The sequence below is a fragment of the Medicago truncatula genome, chromosome 5 (genome assembly GCF_003473485.1).
Source record: "Medicago truncatula cultivar Jemalong A17 chromosome 5, MtrunA17r5.0-ANR, whole genome shotgun sequence".
In the NCBI taxonomy this organism is placed as follows: Eukaryota; Viridiplantae; Streptophyta; class Magnoliopsida; order Fabales; family Fabaceae; genus Medicago; species Medicago truncatula.
In genome coordinates, this window is record NC_053046.1 from 8560704 (window position 1) to 8569180 (window position 8477).

At 29.8% G+C, this 8477-nt stretch overlaps 1 pseudogene; it reads left to right on the forward strand.

Annotated features, from left to right (window-relative positions):
• Positions 1-6355: 6355 nt before the first annotated feature.
• Positions 6356-8239, forward strand: LOC11430959 (F-box/kelch-repeat protein At3g06240-like; annotated as a pseudogene).
• The last annotated feature ends 238 nt before the right edge of the window (positions 8240-8477 follow it).

An 8477-nucleotide genomic window follows, 5' to 3' on the forward strand; every position in this document is an offset into this window, starting at 1 on the left:
GACAGAAAGGTTTGATTCATTCATTGACAACCTATTTTCATTACAACATTACATGGATTTGACACAATACAATAGCATTTTAAACAACTCAATCAAACAAATTCTAGGACAGTGTTGGTTTTTCGTACAACACATTCTATGACACCAACATTGAAGCTCTCTCACCTCATCATTGTACATAAAGCTTGAAGATGAAGACTAACTGTTGTAGTTGTTTTTGCCCATACGCCCACCGCCCATCATTTCTGAACACCGAATCTTCAACAATGACCACTGATTTTTGAATTTCGAATTGAATAAAAAAAAAAATTAGGGTTCTAAGTTTTTTGAATTGGGGAAGAACATTGACATCATTTCATGGAAGAAATTTGGGAGATTTTGAACTTTAGGTGACGAATTATAATATTAGGGTTCCAAATTTATATATTTGGGGAAGAAAGAACCGTTAATGAGGAAGAGGAGAAAGAGCCGTTAATGAGAAAGGGGAGAAAGAGTCCTTGGCAATTTTCTGTAAATCAATCAATTTGGTCCCTGCTTGCATGACATCTGACGTGGTAAGCCTTGTAAGAGGTTAACGTTACACATCACCTCCGTTAACAGACCAACTTAACGGAGGGACTGATTTGATTGACATTTTGTAAATTCAAGGACTAAATAGATATTTCGCAAAATTCAGGGACGAATTTGGCCGATTTTTTAAAATTCAATGACGAATTTGAGGTATTAGTCCTTGAAATTTTATTTGTATTTGTGTATATGCAAAGACATCTCTTAAGATCCACTAGATTAATTAAACACCCACATTTTACTATGAAATAGATGAGTGTTCAAAATCAAACCAACCCAATAATAAAACCGTAAACTAGACCAATCCTACCCAAAACTGTATTCCCTCCGTCCTAATTTATAAGCAAAAAACATTAATTCACACTTATTAAGAAAACTAACACTTAGTGATTTGAGGTATAATTTTTTGTATTCTTCTTGGAATAAGTTTCTTGGAAAGATGTAAAAATAATTCTCATTGGTTAAAAATTATGGAGAAAATAAAATGGAGAACAAATTTAATGCAATTTGCATTTAATTTTACATTGGAAAAGATGATTTGTTTGAAAAAACATAATAATAACATAAAAGTTGGTCTTTTTTTGTTATATTTTAAGACAAAAAAATGAGATATTTTTGCTTATATTTTAGGACGGAGAGAGTATTTCATTCGGATGAATTCAAATCATTTTCTAATTCAACCGCATGATTTGGTTCAGTTTGCGGTTTTTATTTCATCAACTGAACCAAATCAAATGAAACTGCAACATAAGAAAATATTAATTAAACATATGCTACATAGATCAAGACTCATAGAAACTCAATGAAAACTTTATAAAATGACATATTTTTTTTCTCTTGTTAAGTTCTTTCTTTGCTTTTTATTTCAAAAATTTATTTTTGACAACTGAGCTAATATAACAGTATTGTGTCCATCATCTTCTTTCTTTCACATTAATCCCCCTTCTCTCAATTTCTGTCACAAAATACTCCTTTAATTAGGAATGAAAAAATGGGTTAGACTCGTTGGGTTGACCCGTTTAACCCATCGATTTTAGCGGGGTACGTTGAGATTTTGAACCCGCCATAAGTAGGTTATCCGCTCCACCTAACCCACTAAAAAACGGGGCTGTACAGGTTGACTCGTCGGATTGATATGTTAAAAAGAAACTCTCTTTTTCACTTCTTTTTATTTTATAAGTCACAATCAATTTTTCAATTTTCACCTCCATATAGCGGGGGGGAAAATTCAATTAATTGTATCACTTTTGTTTTATGATTTTAGCCTTATATTATTAACGGTTAGTTAATTGATAACTCATGGAGTTTTTATTTTTAATGTCTTATTGATTTATTATAGAATTTTAGAAGATGTAATTTATATGTTTGAATAATTATTTTCATATTCTCAGTGGAGCCATTAGTTATATATTTAAATTTCTTTAAATTGGATTTCAACTTATTTATTTTTACATTGTTTATGTGAAGATTTTTATTTAAAAAAAAAACATTGACGGGTCAACACGCCGACCCGTCCAATAATTTTTTACTATATTAATCTCCTTAACTAATGTCTGAGAGATACTCCTTCCGTCCCAAATTGTATGTCACTTTAGAAAAAATATTTGTCCCAAATTATATGTCGCTTTACAATACCAATGAAAAATTAATGTTACTTTTCCTATTATATCCTTAACTATTTATTGGTCTCTCTTCTTTTAATTCCTTCATTTATATTTCCCATATCATTTATTGAAGACAATTTTGTAAAACAACTCATAATATCTCTTTTCCACACAATATTAATTACATTTCTTAATATATGTGAAATGCCCAAAACATCATACATTTAGGATGGAGGGAGTACTAGTTAGCATTTTCTTTATTTGAATAATAAAATGAGTATTTGAAGGGACATGTGTGAGTTCCTATGTTGTAATTTATGTTTTGAATTCCATTTTTGACATTTTATTTGAAAAAGTGAAGGCTTGTTGTTACTTTAATTCAATTCCACTTGCCTCCAAATCAAACACACACATTTAGATGTGAAAATAGGTTAGGTCATGCAAACTTTATTTAAATAGGACATGATTAATTAAAAAAATTAAAGTTTAAGTTTGATCTATTAGTTTGACATTTAAATTTGATCTGACATTTTTAAAAGTTCGATGTACCTATTAGCTTATCTAAAAGTCTAATTTGTACTAAATTTTTTAAATAGAACATTTGACATATTATAAAAAGGCTAATAAGAATATATTTCTTAAAAAACTAATAGGTTAATAAAATTTTGTAAAGATGTTTATAAAAGGGCTAATAAACATATTATTTCTTAAAAAACTAACAAAAGCCCGGTCTACCTATTACCTTGTCTAAAAGTCTAATTTGCACTGTCCTCGTGAGCTTAACTCAGTTGGTTTGGACAATGCATAAAATATGAAAGGTCCGTAGTTCAAACCCCGATCACTAAAAAAAAAGGTCTAATTTGCACTTAAAAATTTAAATAGTATACATTTGATATATTTATAAGAAGGCTAATTAGCATATATTTCTTAAGAAACTAACAGGTCAATAAAATTTTGTAGATCATATACATTATTTATTAAATGAACTTAAAAAAAAAAAAAATTTCTTAAGATAATTACCAGATGGTGTACACTTACGCATTAATTGACGAGATAAAAACATTATTTCAAATAATACACTTATTCGAAAGGGCATAATACTACATTCAACAGTGTGTTTAAAAAATATCAACATTGAATTTACTGGTAAAATTGGAATAGAATTTTGTTTATATTCGATAATTTCATTCATTTTTGTTTTGTTTTGATGTTTACCTATATCTATCCTATGTATAAAAAAAGTAGAGCGATTGGTTTTTTCTCCTTTCAAAATGTTATTTTATTGGTGTCATTAAGAAGGATGATAATTTATACTCCCTCCATTCTTTTTTAAGTGCCTTTTCAAAAAATTAACACCAAATTAACAATGTGTATTTTTGCACATTTTCTTCATATTATACCCTCATTTTAATCCACCAATAAATTCCTGATTTTTTGCACACACCTTATATTTCCAATAAATTTAATATGTTATCTTTCTCTCGTAAGAAACAATTGTCAATTATTATCTTTTTCTCCAACAAATTCCATTTTTTTGCCCACTCTCTCTCATATCAAACAATTGTCAATTTTCTAAATATTGTGCACATCTTTTTAATTATTTTAAATTTTTAAGCAATATAACAATTATTTCAACTTCTTCTTCTTCATTGTCACCTTGTTCTTGTTCTTCTATCTTGTCAAACAAGTCTTCAACTATTTATCTCTCTTCACCTCTCATCAGCAGTTTCAACGAGTCTTCCACTCTTTCTTCCTTTTGAACATTCATGAAGTATTTTATTTTTCTTCTCTCAAATCTGTTCTTTTACTTTACACTTGAAATTTTTAACAGTTGCTACTCATCTTATTTATAGAATTTTAACTCTTCTTGAAACCATTGTTTGTAACAAAATTTTGTTTGAATTTGAAGATAACAAGAAACAAACTTTGTTTAAAAAAAATGTAGTTTTCCAAATAAATAACGTTAATTAGTTTTATTGAAAAAGATAAGAGTAATTGACAGATGATATAATTGACAAATCGTACCATTAAAATACCAAAAGGCAATTAAATAGGAACGAAAAATTCATTCAAAAAAGACACTTAAAAAAGAACAAAGGGAGTATCATATTTGTTATATTTTTTTGGAAGATATTATCTGTTGTTATCATTGAAAAAGATAAATATAATTTTTTTTGTGGTGGTCGGAGTTCGAACTCCGGACCTTGCATATATTATGCATTGTCCTTATCAACTGAGTTAAGCTCACGAGAACAAAGATAAATATAGCTTGTTACATTGTGAAAGTACAAAATATAAAAAATGAAGTAAAATAAAAATAAAAAATAAAAATAAAATATAAAATATCTATTATCTGTATCTATAATTTTAATTAAAATCAAATTAATTTTAATCAAAATTTCATAAAAACTATCGTTTATAGTTTACACGCATTATCACAATAAATAAAAAGAAAATATAAAATATCTATTATCTATATCTATAATTTTAATTAAAATCAAATTAATTTTAATGAAAAAAATTATTGATTTGGCTAGTTGTTATTTTTGAAAAAAAATACAAATCTCATTTTAGGATGCAAATGATGTCTTTTTTGTAAACTTTAATCATTGTCTATGCTGCGAGATTGGCCTGTTATCTTGTTGGCTTGGTTTAGAAAACGATTGACTATATTGCTCAGCTATTTCATTCTGTTTCCCGATCTCCTATATGTGTTTTACTTCATCAATCCTGATTTCCTTTATTCTTCGTCTTTAACTGCTCCTTGAAAAGAGTTTCTGCATCCCTGAGCGTTAATTATAATGAATTATTGATTTGAGGAGCTTTGATGAATAGTTTAGATTTAAATTTTTAATGATTGAATTTCAATTTTGGTGGCATGATAATATTGAATCCTTTACATCCTTTTGTCACATTCAGGTTGTTAGTTAGTATATAATTTCTCATTATCCTATAACTACCTTAGTTTTATGGTTTGAACTATTTAGTTTAGTCCTTTAGTGGGAGGTATGGAAATGAAGAAGGATAACTGTTGATACATAATAGGGAATTTAGTTTAGTTCTGTTTCTGCAGCGAATAATTCATGTGATTGGAATTTTTCAAGTTTTTTTATGACAGTTCATAACCAAATAAAAGGGAATAAAAACTTCTGTATTATATGAGAAAATATGTTCAAAATTGAATTTGTGTTGCATCTATTTAAAATGCGTGGGAGATTGCATGATTATATGGTCCACTGTTTTTCATTTTTTTGCTAAAGACAAAAGAAGATCTATAAGTAGAAAATATAACTTAATGTACCTCTGCTGTAGTATATAATGGATGGTTATGCAGAAGAAACTCATACCATGACACACTACAAAATAGGATAAGCCCCATAAATGGATAAAGTCACTCATTATTGCATAAAAGCATAATACACTATCATTATTTGGATATCTTTATAATAGAAGAAAAAATTTCATTTCACTATTTGTAAATTTTAACCATGCCTCTTATTCGTTTTTCACTATTGGTAAGTGATTTCACACCGAATCACTTGTAACTTCTGTACCAAATGAATTCCGAAAAACAACATTTAACAAATGAGTGCTCTTCCGACTCTGCCACACTCAGACACCACTTATAAGATAATAAGTGATTTTTACATAGATTTAGTTTTTTTCTTTATAGATTAAATTTGGGTCTAATTAACAATTGAAAAATCAATAATAAACTTTTAATTTGATATCTAAAATACCCCTCTCTCTTTTGTTTGGCCTTTTTTTTAACCTCCGATTCTAAAAAAAAAAGGGCCGATAATTCGGAGTTCGGTCCAGAACTAAGTAAAATCTGACCAATAAAATCAAAATCAAACTATCCTTAACAATTTGATGAAACTCATTAACATATTAACCTACAATTTGATTGGTTTAAATTTTCTTTATAGATTAAATTTGGGTCTAAAGTCAAACCCTTTGCCCTCTTATTTCCTTTCTCGCAAACAATTCTACCAACGCACGCTCCCTGCGTTTGCAATTCTCCAATCCGACCCAAGGTGTTTTTTCTTCTTTTCTCTGATCACTGTTCTGATTTTATGTTTAATCGAAACAATCTTATGTGTTTTGCTCTTACTTTTTGTGTGTTTTTTTAATTTATTTATTTACTTATTTTGTTTCTGTTCCTTTTGCAATTAAGTGTAGCCATGAAAAGAAAAAAGGATTCAATTGCCCCTGTTAGGGCTAGAAGAAGATGCAATAAAGAAAAAGGAAAAGTTGATGAGGCAGACAATCATGATGAACTTTGCCCTTATTTTGATAATCTTCCATCTCACCTCACTGCCCACATTCTGCTTAAACTTCACATCAAGTCTCTTCTCATTTGTAAATGTGTTTGCAAGATTTGGAAAACAATTATTTCAGAACAACATTTTGCTAAATTGCACTTTGAGAGATCACAAGTTTGTCTAATGATTTGGACAGATGACGATAGACTAGTGTCAAGAACCATGTACCATCTTGAGTGTGAGCCTGAAAAGTTCAAGATTGGAAGCAACAATCATGTGAAGCTTGATCCTATATTCAAGCTTCCTCTTCGTGGTTATATCAAATCATTTAGGGAGAAAAGTGACAGGATCAAGAATAAATCCAAGCGCCCTTATATTGCTTGCAACAGAGATCGTGATCATTTTGATATTGTGAATTCTTGCAGTGGCTTGCTTTGTTTGTCTGAACCAACTACCGGAAACCCTTTAGTGATCTGCAATCCAATCACAGGGGAGTTCATAAGACTTCTTGAAGCTACTACGATTCGTATGCCAAATGACACAGCTTATATTTTAAATCAAGAAGCAGCTGGTTGTGGTTTCTATCCTAAAACTAATGAATATAAAGTGATAAATATTTGGAAGAAATATGCTAGACGTGCAATATGTGATTATGCATGTGAGATTGAGCGTGTGGTAATTGTTGAGATACACACACTCGGAACACCAACATGGAGAAATAAGTGGATCCTCAAATTTCTTCTTCTTATCTTATGTATCCCACTTGTGTGAATCGTGCACTTCATTGGATCCGATTTAAGGAAAGGGGAGGGTCTATATTGTGTTTTTGTTTTGAAAGAGAGAGGTTTCAATCATTTCCTTCTCCTTCATCTGTGTTTGAAAATCATAATACCGAAGTTCGTGGTGTGAGAAGACGTATTAGCTTGGGAGAATTAAAGGGATGTCTTTACATTTGTGACTGGAACTATCTCTCTTATGTTACAATGTGGGTTATGAACGAATATGGAGAGTCATGGACTAAGATTTACCACATTGATACTTTGACCAATCCTTCTCCGCGGCGTCATGCTTTGTGTTTGCCGGTAAAACACTTTGAAGAGGGTGCTGCCGTATTGTTATATCATTCATTGGATTGTTTTACTTACTATAACCCCGATAAATATGGAGTCAAAGATTTTCGAATTCATGGCTCTTCTTCACAATCATTTGAAGTAATTCAACATATTCCAAGTCTAATCTCATTGAAGGATGTCATGAAAGGAGACAATATTGAGGTGCTGAATATCCACTCAAAGTAAGAATATTGTAGCTTCTAATTTAATATTTCAGATTGGGCAATCTAATCTGATGGTTGATGCTCCCATAAAAATCATAGTAATTAATTTTAATCATAAGATGAGTATTCAAAGGGTCATGTGTGAATTTTTTGTGTTACTGCTTATATTTAAACTTCCTATTTTGGCATTCTATTTGGATAAAGGAAGGCTTGTTGTTAAGTACAGATCTTCTCACTTAAGGTTATGATGATTTCTCAATCATTTGCTTTTACAACTAATATATTTATGGTGTTGTTTATTTCCTTACTTTAATTACATAGCTATCCTTTCCTAATATTGTTTTAATTTATATAGGTGTGCTTTTAATTACATAGCTATCCTTTCCTAATATTGTTTTAATTTATATAGGTGTGCTTTTAATTACATAGCTATCCTTTCCTAATATTGTTTTAATTTATATAGGTGTGTAAAGTTTAAATTTCAGGAAGAAAAAGAAGTTATTTCGTTGTCTCAACAGATTGTTTGAGACTTGACACACATGGATTCTTCATTACCTTATGGTGACATGATAAATATATCTTCCTCTTCATCCTATGGTGTAGAAGTGTAGAATCCAGTGAAGAGTGTGTTTCCTATAAGAATAGTATGTTTGTTTTCGCATTGATTGGTGTTATGATCCTTTCCCTGGTACAGTTTTAACCACATTAGCTTAATTAGCCTTTGTTATGTAATATTGGTGTTATTTTGTATAGGCGTGCAAAGTT